The sequence below is a fragment of the Protopterus annectens genome, chromosome 4.part1 (assembly GCF_019279795.1).
Source record: "Protopterus annectens isolate FY-2018-M chromosome 4.part1, PAN1.0, whole genome shotgun sequence".
NCBI classification, from domain to species: domain Eukaryota; kingdom Metazoa; phylum Chordata; order Ceratodontiformes; family Protopteridae; genus Protopterus; species Protopterus annectens.
Genome location: NC_056734.1, coordinates 131,598,053 through 131,618,023, shown reverse-complemented (window position 1 = coordinate 131,618,023; position 19,971 = coordinate 131,598,053). Strand labels below are relative to the sequence as shown.

The 19,971-nt window shown below is 40.0% G+C and overlaps 1 protein-coding gene across 1 annotated transcript in view; it reads left to right on the top strand.

The window, feature by feature from the left end:
* Positions 1-15,275: 15,275 nt before the first annotated feature.
* Positions 15,276-19,971, top strand: part of PER2 (period circadian regulator 2) — a 1,339,110-nt gene continuing 1,334,414 nt past the window's right edge. The window contains exons 1-2 of the mRNA XM_044070032.1: positions 15,276-15,481; positions 16,721-16,801. The gene's annotated coding sequence lies outside the window, so the exon portion shown is untranslated. The remainder of the gene's footprint in view (positions 15,482-16,720; positions 16,802-19,971) is intronic.

The window sequence follows — 19,971 nt, the reverse complement described above, 5'->3', positions numbered from 1 at the left end:
AAATATAGTCAGGCTCCCTAACCTTTCCTCATCTGTGAAGCATATCTTGATCTCATCCCATAAGACTTCAATGAGGAGATTATACATGAGTAAATGGAAAAGATTTTCTTCTTGGGCATTGAGTAACCACATTGATCCCTTTTCTGCTCCCATAGGTTCCATTCATGAATTTTCGACAAAACTGTTTAATGAAGGTGCAGCTGCAGCTACCATTCGAGTTCAGTTGGCAGCAATATCTAATTTTCATGTAAGTGATCTGGGCCCAAGTCTGATGTCTCACAGACTATGCAAAGCTTTCCTAAAAGGGCACTTTTTTATTAAGACCCCTTTACCACCATGGGACCTAAACTTTGTTCTGTCCTGTTTGATTCTCCTACCCTTTGAACCTGCATCATCCTGTAATCTAAAGTTCTTGACATGGAAAACAATTCTCTTGATTGCCATCACTTCTGCTAGAAGAGTTTCAGAATTGCAAGCTTTATCAATACAGCCCCCCTACATGCTTTTCCATGAAGGCTGAGTCTCCCTTTGAACAAACCCATCCTTCCTACCAAAAGTATGCCCAGAGACTAATTTAAATCAGTCCATAGAACAACCAGTGTTTTTTTCCTAACTATGGCAACAATGCAGAATATGCGCTACATCAACTGGACGTACATAGACAATTACACTTCTACTTACACAGGACAAAGGACTTCAGAATATCTGGCCAATTATTTGTTTCATTTTCAGAATCTAAAAAAGGTGCTCCTGTGTCTATGGTCATGCTTTCGAAATGGCTATCAGATTGCATTACCTTCACATACAAATCTCAGAACAAAGATCTACCCTTTAAAGTTAAAGGTCATTCTATGAGAGCCATAGCAGCCTCATCTGCCTTTCAGGCTAGACTACCGACTGACACCATTTGTGCTGCTGAAACATGGGCAAGGCCTCATACCTTTATCACACATTACAAAGTGGATTTGGCCTCCAGGAACAGGGCTTCTTTCGGGTCTACTGTTCTGGAGAATATTCTCCCGTGAGCCACCCAAGAAAGTGGTGCTAGGGACACTGTCCCACCAGTTAAGAATAAAGGCGAGATAAGACAACATCACATAAAGAAGTTATGTACTCATCATAACGTTCCATGTGTGTTGTCCATCTTGCCTTCATTCTTGCATCCCACCCTCCTTCCCCCAGCCTTTGGCACCTGGAGGACAGAGTGGTCTTGTTTGGAAAAATATGTTCTCCAACCTTCTTCTCTGCTAAGTTTGAATAATTTTTACTATTACATATTGTTTATCAGCAAACAAGATCTGAGGAGATTTCATAGGGTATGATGGGATAGGGATACAGCCATGAGCCAGTGGAAGACCTTGAGCTTTTAAAATGGCTGAGTCAGACCCGAGGATCAGTTCAGAACCCACCTGTTAAGAATAAAGCCGAGATGAACAATACACATGAAATGTTATGGTGAGTACATGACTTCTTTTTTTAACTGCATTCATGTGGAATAGTTCTCCAAATGCAATGCTATGAAAGCAATGTTGAGTATTGTCAAGTAAATTTGTAGTAAACCTTCAATTATACTGAATCTGATAAGTCAGCCTGACCTTTACTACTGGCACCAAGTTACTCCTGAAGTGCATTTTTCATGCGTTGCGTTATTATTTGTGAAAGGTTCCTGATAATTCGGTATTTGATGAATGTAGCACTATCATGTTGGGGTTGGACATTCAATTTAAATATAATGTCCAAGTTGCTAGGGTTAGAACCTCTGAATATTTCATGCATACATACATGCAGATAGTTACTCCTTGTTTACAAGTTCACTTGGTAACTGATGAATATCTGAAGTAATTTGTGCATTTCTTAAACTCAGTTATGAGATCTAAATTAACAAGTGAAAGCGGAGACAGACAATTGAGGTACCGTATGAAACAGCACAGTTATTCTTCAAAATGACTCCTTGGTTATAACATGTCATCCTGTAGTCACATCTTTCTTGTAAAGATATACTTTTAGCAAATGACCACTGGGTGAGTGAACTATGTGCACCTCTGTATTCTATAGTCTAACTTTCTGTTTATGTCTTGTACCATGGTGCCTGCATCTTGGCTGAAACAGTCCATTTACTCAGTTATCAAACTGGAATAAATAAATATCACATTTTATCTTCATATGTGCTTTACTTACAAACTGGATAATCAAAACTATGTGCAATTCCTTTTGGTCACAAACTAGCAATGTACTTTTTTCCTCCGTTAAACATGCCCATTTATACTTAACAGCTTTCCTATTATAAGAATAAATTTCACAGCCCATTAACAGAACCAGTCAGTTGGTGCAGGATCAAACACAGAACCCTTTACAGGCTCCTACTTAGTCATAATATGCTAACTGCACACTGCACCCTGGGCATGGTAATTAGCTATTACAAAAGATGCTATGGATGACTATCCCCTAGAATTTGTAGTTTAACATACAGAAAAGTTCATAGGTTGGTACTAGGCCATCGACCCTAGGGCCTATACAAGCCTAGCCATAACAATTCCCTGGATATTTCTTCCCACAATATTTACTGATAACGTTCTGCTGTCTGTACAAATTATACATCTATATAACAGTAGTAAACACTGAGGATTTTGTAGCTCATCATTTCCATTTAGTCCAAGTCTGTTTGCCCAGCTGGGAATAACCTTTGATCACAATAAATCTCAGCAAATTCCAAAACACGGCAAGTTATAACAATAGAATACTTTAAACAATATTGTTATTTATTTATTTACATTTGTATCGTAAATATAAAATCGGAAGTACAGTTATACCATCGTAGCAAGCTGTTTGTGTAACTTCTTGTTTTATTTCAGTTTGGTTTGTAAATAGGGTTCAACAATAATTATGATCATTTGAGCTTGCTAGTAACAGAATGCTCAATGATCTTTTATAGTCCTGAAAGACAGGGGCTTTCAGCTCCATTAGAAAATGTTTTTATTGTCTCAGCATATCAATTACAGCTGTTATAATAATTAGAATGGAGTTCTACATCTGACCATTATACAAAGGAGTATGACTGGATCTCCCATCATAATAAGTTTGTTATATGTTCAAGAAATGGATGTCAAGAAATTCATCTAGAGATCAAGTTCAAGAGATGGGTCTTAAATATCCATTTTAAGAATACATAACAACTTAATAGAAACCTGATCATAATTCTTTGAAGTACATGGAGCTTCATCTGTCCTATTTTATTACTAATTACAAAGGACAAAAAGTATAGATGCAGGCATTCATAAGTATGAAAGCTGTAACAGTTAGTGCTGCCACTCATACGAACATAATAAAATTCTAGGCAAGCGATCACAAGTACCTTAAGAGGCCTAGTTGTGTACACCTTCAAGCAGACACAATTAAACATTCTTGCCACCCATTATGAGTACTTAATCATGCCCACCTCCCAAATTAAGCAGGGTCATACATGATAACTATGGTGTTGATTAATGTCTACTCATCAAGTCTAGCTTTAAAGGCAGACAAGAAGCATTTTGCTTGTCCTATAGTGGTAACATTCCAGAGGCTACGAATAAGTTGTGTTACGCACCTATCTCATCAGTGAGTTTGTTTAGTTGTTGGTATAAATTTAGGTTCCTAGTACAAATATACATAGTGCTACTGGTTACCTAGATTTGCAAAGAATTAGGAGATCAAATAGGATTCAATCACTCATGGCTCAAAAACCAAGATACGAGTCGCTTCAGAACAGCCATGAAGCTGAAACTGAGTACAAAGAGTTGTGTTAGTCCATTAGGATAATTGAAGGAATTAAGGCCTATAAATTCTTTGTTTAAAAATTGCTGGGGCCTTTTGAGGAGCGTGATACATCTGGATTTATATATACCAAAGGGGAGGGGTATTGTACTCAATAATGGGTATGATAAGGGAAGAGTATAGTGGTAAGATGACTTTTTTGGCCTTTGAAGATATTTCTTTGGAAATTAACTGGGATGGATAGAAGAAATTCATGACTATGGCAAAAACATGTTAATTGAATGAGAGAGTTGTCCACTTAAGTACCCAAATCTCTTATGACTGTATCCTTTGAAGAAGAGTACCTCTTATAACACATGAGGTGGGAACAGCTTTTTGGTGACAGTATCCAGAAGTGGTGTCCCTCTGATCAAACAGTTTTAAAAGTTTTAGACCTTTCAGTCAGACATACTTGTTTTTGTGTGGCAGCACAAACTGTATTCTCACTTTCAAAGTTGTCAAAATGTTTCAGACACCATGCTGTGGTAGCTGTTGCATGTTGTGACCATTAAAGGAATAAAAGACTTATTCTTGATCTGTCATTGTGTCCCTGTGTCTCTAGCATTCCTTCCAAATGAATTTACAGAAATGCAACAAGGAAGCTGCCTTCCTGAAAGTATCTGATGATCATCTAGGAGCAGAGGATCAAAATAAATCTTCTATCATGGCTTCAGATGGACTCTCATCTGCATCTTTTGCAATTAACCATGAGATCCCACTTGGTAACTTACAAGACCCTCAGTGTTGCCCACCTTCGTACAGGAGTAGAGATCTCTTTATCAGGTATTAATGTGAATTCTCTGAATTTGTATCTATATTTATTTATGGTGTCATTCATGGCTGGTAAAAGGTCTTTGAACTAGTCCACTTCTTATCCACTTACCAAATACTTCTCAACTATCCAGACTCTTGCAAAATGAAAAGTACTCGAGTAGAAGATGAACAGTACAATGTTTATTAGACTTGGGAACTATAATTATACTAGTTAAACCACAATATGTGAACAGGAAAAGGCTGTTAATATCTGTGTAGGGGAAGACACTACACCTTCCACCTCATGTCAGGCTACTAACAAAAGTTAATACTTGTTTGTTTGATTTACAGATAATTCATAAATTATAAGGTCTGGTAGGAAGATAATACAAGATACAAATCTAGACAGACTATAACCAAAGTAGAATAGGAAAAAATTAAACAGAACTCCACTTCATTCAGACTTTGAACCACAAAATGAATTGCTCTACTAGGTCACTACAGAAATAGAGCAGACAGTGAGTCAGCAATTAATGCCAAAGCCTTTTAGAACACTAATTTTGGGTGGTCATCTATGGATGGATAAAACACTAGCCTGATATTATGAAGAAAACATTTATGCATCTTGCCCTGAGTATAAAAAGACAGCACCTAACTCATGGTTAAGGGCACCTCTGATACCATTATCAACAGTAGAAATCCCACTTGAGCAAATAGTAATGGGCTGTGTAGGTCCACTGGTAAAGCCAAATAACACGCACCAGTATATACTGGTAATACTTGATTATGCAATAAAATATCCTGAGCCAATACCCTTAAAAAAGTCAATGCCAAGTTAATAGCTAACAAACTATTACTTTTCTCCAGAAGAGGAATATCCCATCAGATTCTTACAGACATTGCACCCCATTCATGCCCAGAGTAATTCATGAACTCTGCAATTTCTTTAAAATACAGGGAGCTCTGTATACCAGCAACAAATCGAAGGATTAGTTGAACATTTTACAAAAATCTTAAAAGAAAGCCACAATGGTTGGAAAATTGCTCCTGTATCTCTTATTTGCTACGAAGGAGATACCCAAGCCTCAACTGGGTTACCTCTATATGAACTGCTATAAGCCTGACATCCAGAAGCTTGCTGAATCAGGTATAGAGCATGGGAGATGAGAACACACCTTTATAAGAGTGATAGAGCATTTTAAAAATGTAGATGCTAAGAAAACACATACGCGATTCAACATTACTGAATACAAGTATGTGCTCTCAAGACAGGAAAATGGCACTATACGTTAGAAAATAAGTTTACCCTACATATAAAAAAATCATCCTCTCTCCTGCCTGTCACTCTATATAGCATACCTTACTGTTAACACTTCTCTCTCCACAAAAACCCTCAACCTATTTATTCCTCTTGCTTAACCTAACCTCTTATCCCTACCCTTGTCCCATCTAGTCCTCATCACTATACATTCCCTTATAAGTTCATAGGTAGGTACTAGGCTATTGACCCAAGGGCCTACGTAAGCCTAGCCAACAAGGTTCCCTGGCTTACACCACCCAAGAAAGTTATTTTCCTGTGCCACTGTCGAGCAGAGACACAGAAGTGATCCCCGGGGTGTATTTCCTATTTCCCATCCACTCATCAAGATTTTTCTTGAAGAATGCTAATGAAGAACTTTGCTTGACATAGATGGGTAGCCTGTTCCAGAGTATGGGAGGTCTCTGGGATAGGAATCTATCCCTCCAGCATGTCCTGTTTATTGTGGTGACAAGGTTTAGGTCCCTAGAGCGTGTAGCTTGGAGGGATTGGGATTTCTTTAGGTGTAGCATGTCCAACAGCTCTGGGTTTGACACATCTTTATATGTTAGGCAGAGATCACCTTGGAGTAGGCGATATGCTACGGAGTAAAGCTGGAGTTTTTTGAGACGGTCGGTGTAGGGCATTTGTTTGAGTCCAGTAATCCTCTTTGTGAGGTACTTCTGTGGCCTTTCCAGCTGCTGCAGATGTCTTGTGAGGTACATTCCAAAAGGGGTGTTGTACTCTATAATGGGTCTAATGAGTGTCGAGGGGAACGATGACCTCTTTTTTCCTGGATGAGAAACCTTTTATGATGAGGTGTGCCACATAGAAGGACTTCCTGACTACTGTGGCGATGTGACTATCAAAGGAGAGACTACTGTCCACCTGGGTCCCAAGGTCTCTTATCACACATTCAGTGTTAAGTAGATTGCTGCCTATGTGGTAGTTCATGGGTACAGAGTTTTTACCAAAGGGGATGACACTGCACTTTTTGGCATTGAGCTTGAGGCCATGGCTCTGACACCAGGCATCTGTCTCAGAGAGGCCCTTCTGTAGGATGTTCACATCATTTGGGGACTTGACTATGGCTCCTAGTTTGCAGTCATCTGCAAACTTCGTTAGCCTGTACTTCAGAGAAGTAGATACCAAACAGGAGCGGTCCCAGGACGGAACCCTGTGGTACTCCACTTGTCACTGGTTTGAGGTCAGATTTGGAGTCTGCAACTTTTACAGTGTGGGTTCTGTCAGTGAGCCAGTTGGCAACCCATCTTGTGATGTAGGGATTTATGCCTAGTTTATTGAGTTTAGCTATAATTCCAGAATGGGGGATGGTTTCGAAAGCCTTGGCGAAGTCAAGATAGGCTGTGTGAACCACCTTACCCTCATCTACGGTTTTGGTGATTGCCTCAAAGAAGTCGATCAGGTTCAGGAGGCATGATCTACCTTTCACAAACCCGAACTGGGTGAGATCCAGAGTTTGGAGGTTACCAATGTCTTTGTTTATGAGTTCCATGATGATACGTTCCATGGCCTTGCAGACCAGGCTCGTCAGGCTAATAGGTCTATAGTTCCCGGGATCAATGGTGGCTCCCCCTTTGTGGAGTGGGATAACTGTTGCTGTGCGCCATTCAGTGGGCGCAAAGCCTGATGTGAGGCTATTATTGAACATGGTGCTTAAGTGAGGAGCCAGTTCATTCTGAAGTTCATGTAAAACACAGCCTGGGATGTTGTCCGGTCCCCATGGATGCTGTGTTTTTGGCTTTAGAGAGTGCAACTTTCACCTGCGTAGTTGTGATTACAGGGACTCTGCATTCTTCCTGTATAGATATAGGCCCTTTAGGGGGTGGGGGGTAAAGTTAGCACTGAACCTATTGTATAGATATAGGCCCTTTAGGGGGTGGGGGGTAAAGTTAGCACTGAACCTATCTGCCAGGATGTTGGCAATATCAGTTGGTTCTGTAATTTTCGTGCCATTGTGCTGTAACTCAGAGCAGATCTGGGTGTTGCCATTGAGATTCTTGACATAACTATAGAATGCTTTGTGCTTTTGTTTCTACTTTTGCTTCTTCCTTATCCATTCCCCACACTATACCAACTAACAAGTTTCTACTGCCAACTTTCCCTCCTCTGTAATTCCTTGACTCTCACAACCCTGTACTACAAAACATACATAATAAGCACACTATAACAAACAAAACTCGTTTACTGTAACTATCTAGTAGAATCCTTCTGTCTGAATCATATAACTGTAAAGCCAACCTGTCTCGTGCATAGTCTCCTTATAAATATCTAACAGTTGTAATTAATGTGCAAGAATCTTTTATCTAATGTATGTAAAAATGTTTGCTCTGTCCATTAATGTAAATTTCGTTGTATATGCAAAACGTTCACTGTTGCTCTATAGAAAGCTAAGCTAATGTTATTATGTTAATTGTCTCTGGAGCTTTTTTCCCTGTGCCTCTAATAATGGGCACACACCCAGTCGGACTTTGCCGGTAATTAAATGTCAAATAAATAATAAGTAAATTCACCATAAAATTCATAGTAAATGAATACAAAGGTATTCTCTCTCACTATAATTCCAGTGCACTTGTCAGTAGAGTACTTCATAATGCCAAAATCTCTCAGTATCAAAATATAATAGTTTATCTGTATGCAAGGAAAGCTACATTACTTTAAGCACTGACAGGTTGTCATGGGACATTGGGCTGGTTTATTTTAAGCCAGAATTTTGCCCTCTGCATCCACTGTTGTGGAAAATAATGTGACTGAGATGAAGTCCATTTCACATAAAAAAGTTTTATTTACATAAGGCAATGAAAAGGCTGGTTCTTCCAAGAAAATTAACTTTTGTGGTGTTTTACAAAATGAAAGTACCTTTAACAAAGTTATGAGCAGAGGTCAAAATCTATAATATTAAAGCCTCTTCCTCTGGGTTACTCAGATAAAAAAGGTATAGACTTCTCTCTGGCAATCTGTCTCACAGAAAAACATGTTTCCTCCACAGCAGCTGCTCTGGTCTCCAGGTTCCCTTCTCCAAAGGTGATTATTTTTGCTTTTTCTCTATTAGCTGTTGCAGCACCTCTTATGCATTCCTTTACCCAATTATAAAAGTCACTTTGTTAATGATTCTGTCAGCCACATATATTTCTCTTAAAAATACACTTCATATTCGACATACCTTCATTATACAAGTATTTACATGCATACATGTATGGTTATATTTTCACCAGTGATTTACAGGCAACATATGTATAGCTATTTACTTCATATATATTTTATTTAGTGTTCTCATCTTTTACTTGGGAGAACCTTCTATATATATATATATATATATATATATATATATATATATATATATTTACACACACACGTGTGTATGTATGTAGATGTATCTGAAGACAAAACAATTCAATAAGACAACCATATAGCTAAATATTTTTACTTACTGTGTTTATACATTTGTGTTTGTGAAGATCACAGTGCTATTACACTTCTAATACTTGGCTGAAATGACATACAATTACAGAGATATGTTTTTTGCAAATTCTCAGTAGGCAAACAGAAACACAAAGCACCATGCCCACAGCTTTATAAACAACTGCACAGGGTAAGTAATGTGTGTTGTGCTTAGGTATACACTACATGTTCATGAAAGTACAAATGTGCAGCAATATGGGGGAAATCCTGCATGCTGCTGTAGTCACACACATGCTCAACGCTGTGTTTAGGTAATCTTCCCTAGACACTGTGTAAAGTGTTGATCCACACAAAACAATAATAAAGGCAGTGCATTTTTACTGCCGCCAATGTGCCCATCAGGCAGCCTGCTACTGACACCTGCCATACTGCCAGCTGTCTCTTGGAGTCTTAGACATTAGTTTCCTCCTGAACACTTGGTTACAGCAGGCCTGGTTCTTGATCTGGCCCTGGTGATGCATTTGAAACCAGTCTTCTTAAATGGATCCATTGTAAACAAGAAAGAGAATCTGCTAAGAAATTCTCTAAACCTGGTATGTGCAATGCTTTGAAAAAGACATTCACCATAAAACAACTAAGAGTGAAACGTCTCATCAATCTGCCTAGGACTCATTTAACCACTGCTGATTATTCTCAGTATGCATCACACTGTTATTACCAGACTGCAGCTGCACTCTCCCCACAATTCTAAGGCCACCACTACTTGGGAAAACTCAAATTATGCAACTGACACGCCTTCCCTGGTCCTAACCTCTGGTGGCCATTCTAACAGGTCTTGTGATACCACATCCTGCCATATTGCCACATCACTACAAACTTTAATAAAAGTAAACCAACCATCTAGATCTTTCATTATGTCCTTGTACATCCTAAACTTGTGATGTGGTTTCCTCCAACACAACCCTTTTGCAGCCAAATGCCATATGCAAGTCTTTCCATACCCACTAGATGACGGACGAAATATCCTTATTGGGATAACTCCTTCATTAAGCCAGTTAATTCATGCAACCGGCAAAGTGACATTTTCTTCTGCCCCATCACCTGATCCAAACTTGTAAGCAATCTTTGCATCTTATTACTCGGCAGACTGCATTAACAACTCAATGCTGTCAATTTCAGTATATAAGAAAGAGAGCTTATTGGTTAGCCCTTCCACTTTTGCAGCTGCTTGCTGACATGCCATTGTCTCTTTTCTCTCCACAAAGAAAAAATTGTCCAGGAAGTGGTGCCAGAATCCACCACATCATGTACACACAAGTCTCTGCATAACAAGTACAAGTAAGACTCTGTCTTTGTACATGTTGGTGTGAATGACAAGACATACCTCCCTGGATATATGAAGAGAAACATGACTGAACCAAGTACATGTTCCAGGCAGGTATGACCCTAGCCCTAAGCAGCATTCTACCTTCCAACAAGAATGACACAACAATACCAACAAAAAAAATTGACTTCAACAATTGGCTTATTTTCTGTTGTCATTCCAAGGGGATCCAGTATTTGTCTTCCTGGGATGACATGGTCGACAGGCCTCAATGCTTTGCCAGAGATGGCCTTCACCTGTCACCACTGGGTTTCTGGATCCTGGTCAAGGCTCTCACCTCCCTCATTGTGCCCTTTTTAGGCAATGTTCCAAAGACAAACCTACCAACATAAAAGATCTGTCAAAAAGCAAACTGCAGGTCATGATGTTTAACACTAGCAGCCTAAACCTGAAAATGGCCTCAATGAAAGCCCTCCTTACACTGGAAGATGCTGATGTCTGTGCAGCCATAGAAACTTGGTTCAGGGCTGTGGACAGCACCCCTGCCTTACCAAGCTATCCCTCATTCCACACATTCCGACCCCAAAATGAGGTTGGGAAGGACTAAGGGTGGAGTCTCTATCTTCATCAAGTATAAGCACATCTCCAGACTGGTTTGCCAGCATGACGCACTGGAACTACTCCAAGTACAACTGACAGTTGACAAGACACCCATCCAAGTTATAGCTAGCTATAGACCCTCCTCCATGACTCAGGACACCCATTCCTCTTACCAGGATCTACTAGACTCCATCAAGATACCCCCAACACCCTGATCCTTGACTTCAACTATCCCAGCACAGACTGGGGTGAACTATTCTTGCACCAACACACTGTCTCAACAATTCAACTTCATCAATTCTAATGCACTACACCAGCTCATCTCACCCCAAGGGGAGATAACATTCTGGACTAAGTGCTCACCAACATGGGTGACTGCTGCACCACTTCCATAGCATGCCCTTCCCTGGTTAGATCGGACTGTCTCATTTGAAGTTTCTATCCCACCCAACCCCCTCAGCCGAATTCAAGCTAAAAAAGTTCTCAAAAGCTGACTACAACCTCCTAAGGGAGGTATCTGTAGCTTCACACCACCGCCCCCCTCAAAGGATACAGACAATTATGCTGAACAGTACATGAAAGCAGTTTGCAAGCACCTGTACAACTGCATGGACTCAGCCATACCCAAAAGAACTAAAACCTGCTCCTCAAGGAAACACAAACCAGTTTGGTGGACATCCTCTAGCAACAGGCTTTACAACAAAAAGAAACTGTTGTCAAACAGTAAAAGAGAACAAATTCCAAACTGGAAAACCTCCCTCCTTAGCCTCAACAAGCAAATTAGATCATTAGTGAAAACCTCCCAAGGCCAATTATGAATCGAAACTAGCCTCCATAACAAAGGGAGGCCAGAGTGTTCTTCAGTTACATCAAGAACCTCCACGGCAAACCCCAGGTTTCTTCCTAATTAGTACTTAACAGTACCACTTACACTGATCCTTGACTTAGCCAACCTGCTAGCAGATAGGTTCAGCGCAAACTTCACCACCCTGTCCCCCCAAAGGCCCTTTCATGATACTTGTCCCACACCTCACATCTCCTTAGATCAAGTGTTACAGGCCCTATCCAAGGCAAAAAAACAGCTTCCATGGGACCTGATAGTATCCCAGGATGTATTCTGCACCATCTCCAGCAAGAACTGGCTTTGCCATTGAGCACCCTATTCAACCACAGCCTAAGTACTAGCTTCATTCCGGCAGAGTGGTGAACTGCCAGTCATCCTGTTGCACAAAGGTGGTGCCACTACTGACCCTGGAAACTTTGACACTTTCACCAAGGATGAGGGAAAGTCAGTACATGCAGCTTACCTTGACTTAGCAAAGGCCTTTGACAATCCCTCACTCAGGCATTATCAAAAAGCTAACACAACTTAGCATAAATCCCTATCTCATCAGGTGGGTGGCTAACTGGCTCACCAACAGGACCCTCAAAGTCAAAACAGGCACCTCCACCTCTGATAGACCCGTCACTAGTGGAGCTCCCCAGGGATCTGTCCTGGGACCCCTACTGTTTGGCATGTATTTCTTGGCGGTACAGGCAAAGACAAAAGGCCTTTGGCTGGCCAGGTTTGCCGATGACTAAGTTGGGTGCTGTCATTGACTCCCCAAACGAGGTTAACATACTCAAGAGGGTCTCACGGCAACTAATGACTGGTGCCAAAGTCATGGCATCAAGCTAAATGCAAAAAAATGTATCATACCAATTGGCAAAAACAAGGCCCTACTGATTAACACATAAACGGCAACCCCCTAAGCACACAACCTGTGGTGAAAGACCTGGGCACTCAGGTTGATAACCATGTAGCGGCAGTGGTCAGAAAACCCTTTTACTTGGTTCATCTCATAAGTAAAGGGATTGCATCCAGAAAAAAGGAGGTTATTACCTCTCAATACTCCTCCCTCATTAGACCAATAACTGAGTATAATGCCCATTTAGGATGTACTTCTCCAAACATCTGCACCAACTGGAAAGGTCACTGAAATACCTCACAAAGAGAATCCATGGCCTCCAACAACTGTCCTATGCAGACAGGCTCAAATCACTATAACTCTACTGAGTATCGTACAGATTGCTCAGGGATGATCTGCGTCTCACCTACAAAGCAATCTTGGACCCTGCGCTACTAGAGATGCTCCATTATCCGCAAGTCTAACTCCTCATGCATTACTTGCTCAAAAGGCCTGAACCCAATATGGGACATTAACAGAACCTGCTGGAGAGAGATTTGGCTCCCAAAGGCTGCCCCATCTCTGGAATAGACTTTGCATACACATTAAACAGAGCACCTTGCTGACCCTCTTCAAGTGCAACCTAGCTGCGTGGATGGGAAACCACAAATTCATCCCAGGGATTCCACCTGTGTCCTTCACTAACAGGGGCAACAAGTGTTGAATGACTTTTCTTTTTGGGGACAAACTCTTGGCTAGGGTTGTAAGAGCCCCATGGCCATTAGACTGCTAGCCTTCTATGATCCTATGTTGTCTGTACCATCATCCAATATAGAAAGGTACTAAATTTCTCAAATGTGGCACAACCCATTTGCATGTAGCTATACATGTAGTACTGCTCTTTAGACACATCCCCAACCACCTTTGATCCTTGTACCAAAATGGCAGCAACCTAAAGGCCAACTATATGTCCACCTTTGCCATTAAAGCACCTTGCCCCTACTCTGCACTTTTGCCATGACTTCATCAAATGATGTATAATGCAATTAAGTCTCTTTACTGTCTATGTAATCATTTACCAACTCCCTTTCTCGGTATGATGAGTGATGAATGAAGTAAAATGTATACATTTTTTCTTCTATACTGAACCTGTGACACACAAATTATACATTTTGTAAACTTATGTACTTTATATGCTAATCGGTTGCAGATCAGGTCCATTCCTCAGTCCACGTTCCCCATTGTTCAACAATGAAAGGGTCGGTTACACATTCAGCGTTACGAATATTACTAATACCAATGACAATGTTGTTGCGTCTTTCGGCTTTTCCCGGTTAGGGGTCGCCACAGCGGAACTCCGGTCCGCTAATGATGGCAATAGATTTTTACATGCCGAGTTGCCAGCTCTGACGCACAACCTTCAACGAAGGTACGCCCATTCACGGATGTCTCCACACAGAAGACGCTCTAGCTGAGAATCGAAGAGGACAACGTCTTATTGTGAGGCGACAACGCTACCGCAGCACCAAACCATATTCATTAGTGAAAAAAAACTAAGTATAAAGTAAATTTTAACCATCTTGTGAGCTTTATAGGTGAAGTTCTTCATTTTGCCCATCCACATTAAGACAGTGTTTCACATTTTTACGGACAGGAGTTTGACAGTTCTGACTATACTGTCCACACTACTACACAACATAACCGTAGACCGTCAGTGCATACGAAAAGTCACAATATCTCCACTTCCGACCACCTTGCATATTACTGCTCTGGGGAAAGTACGGCACTAAACTGGTTACCTTTCCGAATTTATTATCGGCATTAACCGGTTTTGCGCATTCTAAGTAACGCTTTGCTCCGCAAGTGCTTCACGTTCAACAGTTCATTTCCACCTTCATTTTAAACTTCTCTGCAGGCTTGCATATATGCCACATCTACTGCTTCAGCCCTAAAACAAAACAGCACAAAGGCCACTTTTGGGGAAGACTGTAACCCGTAGGTGTTTCATCTAGCTAAAATTAAATACAGCCCTGCAACAATTCGTTCTCAGTCATCTATGGCTGCAAATAACCGCTGCGCTGCAATCGATTTCAAGGAAAATCCATTATGATTTTTTTTCATGTCATCAAAACCTAGCATCAAAGTTTCGAAATGAAATAAACTAAAAACATTAGCCAGAAAAAGAGGCACAGGTCAAGTATGCCAAGAAACGTACCTTCACCAATACCAAATTAAAAAAAACACAACACACAAACCAATGAAAACACTACCATGCCATTCCACGTGAGATTTTTAAGCAGGAGACAGATATTTTGCTTAACCAATCAGATTGTCGAGAATGTGGAGACCTGCCAGGCTCTTCTCTAAAGATGCCTCGTGGGTCGCGGCGAATTATTATTCAACAGGGGTGGGTCTTAGCATCCTCACGTTTCATGGTGTGTGAGACAGTTATTTTGTGTCATATGTTGGTGTGTAGCGCAATACTCCTTTAAATACAGAGTCAAGAGGAGTTCTGGATTTGATAACTGAGTTGTTGTGTCTCTTAAGTTATAGTGCTGATGGTCGTGGTAAGCAAAGGTTCCAGCCAGGGATTTTTATGTGGGGAAAAACAAATGATTGATTTAACAGGTAATTTTTTTTCGTGATTGTAAGCCATTGGTGACAGCTGTCAGATTAGCTTTTACTTTGTAAATGAATTTCGATACAACCAGGTGTTTGATGTCTTACACGCTGTTATGCTTTTGTAATGCTTTGATTATAGCAAGCTCAGATGGTCATAAGCCTAGTACTTATTATACAGCAGGAACTTCTCATTGTTACATTTGTTAATGCCTGTTATGTACTTCACAGATACAGATTCTAGTTGTTTACTGATGTACTATGTTCTTTATCTGTATTGTAAGTAATTTCTATGTTAAATTGTTAATCGCCATGTAATCCAATGTAACTACTGTCTGTTTATTTTACTGTGGAGCTTTTCTCCCCGGGCCTCCGCTGAAAATGGACCCGCGTCCAGTCGGACACTCCCGGTCAACAAATTTAAATAAATAAAATAAATGCCGTATGGTTTGTTTACTGCTGTAGTAATGCGAGGACGGAGACGAGTTGAATACACTGATTTACTAGCTAATTAGTCTAAATAAACATTTATTTTATTAAATGTAGCTACGGAATTTTCTATTTATTGTGTTCTACTGCCTTTATTACGAGCATGTGTTGAGATTGTCATTGCTGACATTTGCTTTTTCTAACTTGACAAGAGTTCATTTAGTCAACATAGAATATAGATGTGTTGTAGCATTGCATGTAATTTTGTTTTTATCAACTTATTTATGTGGACATTTGCGTTTTGTTTCACTCTTTCTATTATCTCAGTCTAGAAGCCAATTGCTTTCCTGTTTTTTTTTTTTTTTTTTTTTTTTTTACTTGTATACTCAATATTTTGTTGGGTTGGGGGGCTGTGGGCTTGGGATCTGCCACTGGTTATGTAACTACCCAAGATGTTAATTACAGGCGGGGGATTAAAAGCTGTCCGTTAGGTACGTCTGCCTGGAAATGGGGATCTGTTCTGAATGACTGACAGCTAAGTTGCGGATCACAGGTTTTCATGACACTTCTAAAGCTACAAACACATGGTTTGTGTGCTGTTGCACCTGTTGTCGTCGGATTACTCCATCGCGGTGCACGTGTTTGTGTTTTGACTAGATTGTTGACCAAGTTGGTAGGGTGGTTTATCCGTCTGTAACAGACTGTCTGTTCCGTTCATTTTAAGCTTTGTTTCTACTTTACAGTGAATAATTATAATACATGAAAATGTTTTAAAATTAGTTTGTGAAGTGGCCTTAATTGATTTTTTTTCTTCCGCAGTTGGGGCGATTCAGTAACCCGTAGTGCACGGGGCTCCTTTATACTTCTAACGGCAGTAGAGTGGCTGCGATTGGATTTCAGGTAACGGTGACTGGTGTTTTATCAATAGCGAAGGGGAGATTGTCAGTGCTGAATAAAAAAAAATGTCAATTGTTTCTCAGATTCTGCGTGTATGTATTAGTAAGGCACTTTGCGAGGGACAGTCCCACTTTGGGCAGTTGTGTCCTGCAAAGAAATCGAAAAATGGCAAATGGCTTGAGATTTTAGGGCAAACATTTTCTATATTTTATGTAATAGTTGCATATTAAATGTAAGAAACAGAATAAGCAACAAAAATGCTTCACGAATAAGCTTTGTTAAGCAAAAAATGAAGTTATGTCCTTTGTACTGGCCGTGGGTGTGTTTGCCGTACAAAATCCGACGTTTGTACCAAAAAATGCCCCACTTTGGGCAATTAAAAAGGTGGTAACCCAATGTATTAGTCGAGTCTCGGTTCGTCAAACCGCGAAATGAACCCATCCATTGACACCCGTCGACTATAAGGAAGAAACACCCTTTACACACTTTGCAAGGCTCCTGTTTGGTTTTCTGGATGCTGAATCTGGAATCTCTCATATTTTGCTCCTTGTCATCTAAATTTTGTGACTTACAATGGATTGAGCTCCTTAACATTGCTGTTAAATACTTTGTATTTTTCGTAAAATGCATGCTCCTACAAATTGATTATTATTATTCAAACCGGTGAAATGGTTTCTAAGTTATAGTCTTGTGTCTTATACGTTTTAGTTTTGTGTCTGATTATGGAGGTGACGGGTTTAAAGTAGGTGTACCCACGCTGCGCACCGTACTTTTGGGTTTGTGCTTCCATTTTCTCTGAGACAGTGTTCAAGTTTGTTTATTGAGTTTCTCCTGAGAATAAATGCAAGTTACACGACAAGGTACTTAGTAATTTAAAATGTGTTTCTTGTTGGGTCTTGTCTTAATGATGCTGGTGTATCTGGTGGTGTATGCTGTTGGAAAAAAAATGGGAGGGGGCATTAACAAATCACGGGGGGGGGGGGGTGCTGGACATGCTTTCTGTTGGGGCTATACTGTCACTTGCTTAAGAACGTGTTTTCTTTTCACTGCCGGAACCAGTGTTGCTTTGGGCCATGTGCTTCGTAAGCAAGAGTTGAGCGAGCCACGTGTTGTCAAAGAACAGATGTTCCTGTATTCATATAACCTGTATTTCTTTACATAACTTGTTTTGATATTTTGTGTTTGAAGATTATGATTGGAGCTTTTCTCCTCGGGCCTCTACTGAAAAAGGATATGCATCCAGTTGGACCAGCCCAGTTAACAAATGTAAAATAAAAAAAATAAAAAATAAATTATTGATATTTGGGTTTTGTATTGGAACATTACCCCACCAGATGTGATGTAGCAAGGACCGCCCACCACTCTGCACATAACCTTTACTTTTTAGAAGTGCTTTGAATAAACATTGGAAGACCATCGTCTATAAAATGGGTATGGAAAGCATTGCAGTTATTTCAATACAAACCCGTTTCTCCCTTATTTGCTGGTACCAGGATTGTGACACAAGAGCAGTACAATTTCCAGTGATCAAAAACTTCGATATATTACTTATTCAAACAAACACAGAATATGCTGCATTAAAAAAAGTATTACTATATTAGACTTACAATTACAACTTAAGAATGCATGGTGTATGTCCATTGAATCGGACATTAAAGCGCTGTTTGGAACCATACATTCCTACTGTCCATTAGGCTACCAAGATCTTAAGGTAGTGTGCTCATACTTCCAAGTGCTACAAAAATATGTGAACTTATGAGATTAACAACATGTATATGCAATTTTTATCAAAGATCATGTAAGCACAGTTGTTGTCTTTCGGCTTTTCCCGGTTAGGGGTCGCCACAGCCGAACTCCGGTCCGCTAATGATTGGCAGTAGATTTTCACGATGCCGAGTTGCCAGCTCGACGCCCAACCTTCAACGAAGGCAGGTCCATTCACGTATGTCCTTAAGTGCCACTCGACCCACGGGGAGGACATGCAGACTCCGTACAGAAGGCACTTCCTACAGACTAGCTGAGAATCGAACGGGAGAACCTCTTGCTGTGAGGCAACAACACTACCGCTGCACCACCACAGAATTTATACAGAAGATATCAAACTCATCTGCTGCCTTATCTAGTTGTTGATTAGATTCCTTTTGTGTTTTTTTTTTATTTTTTTTTTTTTGCACAGTTTCATTTCTTTTTTTTTCAGAAAGACTTCAAAGCACCCTTGGAAGTATATGCTTTGTGTAAGAACTTTGGTGCATTTTTCATTTGAGACAATTTATGATTTATGTTTGGAAATTGCCTTACAGTCTTGCATTATTTTTTCTCAATTTAAAATTTTGAACGTTATTTGTTTTCTGTGTATGACTTGCATTTTAATCAAAAAATTTAAAATTTTAATATGGGCAATAGTTGCATTTCTAAACTGGTGTTACTCCAGAACTAAGACAGTGTCACACCCCGCATTCTGCCTACCAAATATAAATGACCAATTATGAATATGGAGGATGGATTTGGAAAATAAACATTAAAAAAATAGATGTGTGTTGTGCTGGTCTGCTGGCAATGTTTTGTAGCGAGGTAGGATATTTTGAAGAAAAATTTGTGTGAAGTCCAAGAATGTAAGCAGATAGGACACAATGAAGATACACATGTTAAACTGTGTACTAGGTATAGGAAAGCTGATCACTTTAATATTGTGCAAAAACAGTATAATGGATGAGAAACAGAATGAAGTTGAAATTCTGGATCCAGTATGCAAGGAATTTTTCTGATATTCTACTCAAACTTGTAGTGAAAATTCCTTATTGCTTGATATTTGTTTTGTATTGTAAAATAGTGTGGCAAGGTGAAGCGAAAAGCTCTGGAGCTGATGAGGATTATTACTCGGTGTTAGTAATTGGATTTCAGAAGCTCTGCTTGAGCACTGTCATCGATCAGAAAGATCAAATATTCAAAACAGTGTTTGGGGGGAGGCTTCTGCACCACTTGTGCACTCTGCTAATTATATGTACACCCCAATATCACACATGGAAAAGGGGAAATCTCTTTTACATCGATCTCACACACAGCTGGCAGCTTGCAGAAAAAGACCTGAAAGCAGCATTCACTGTTACAAGCAACAGTACAAACCTTGTGTGTGTATGCTATATATAATGTAAATACACATACAGTTCTATTAT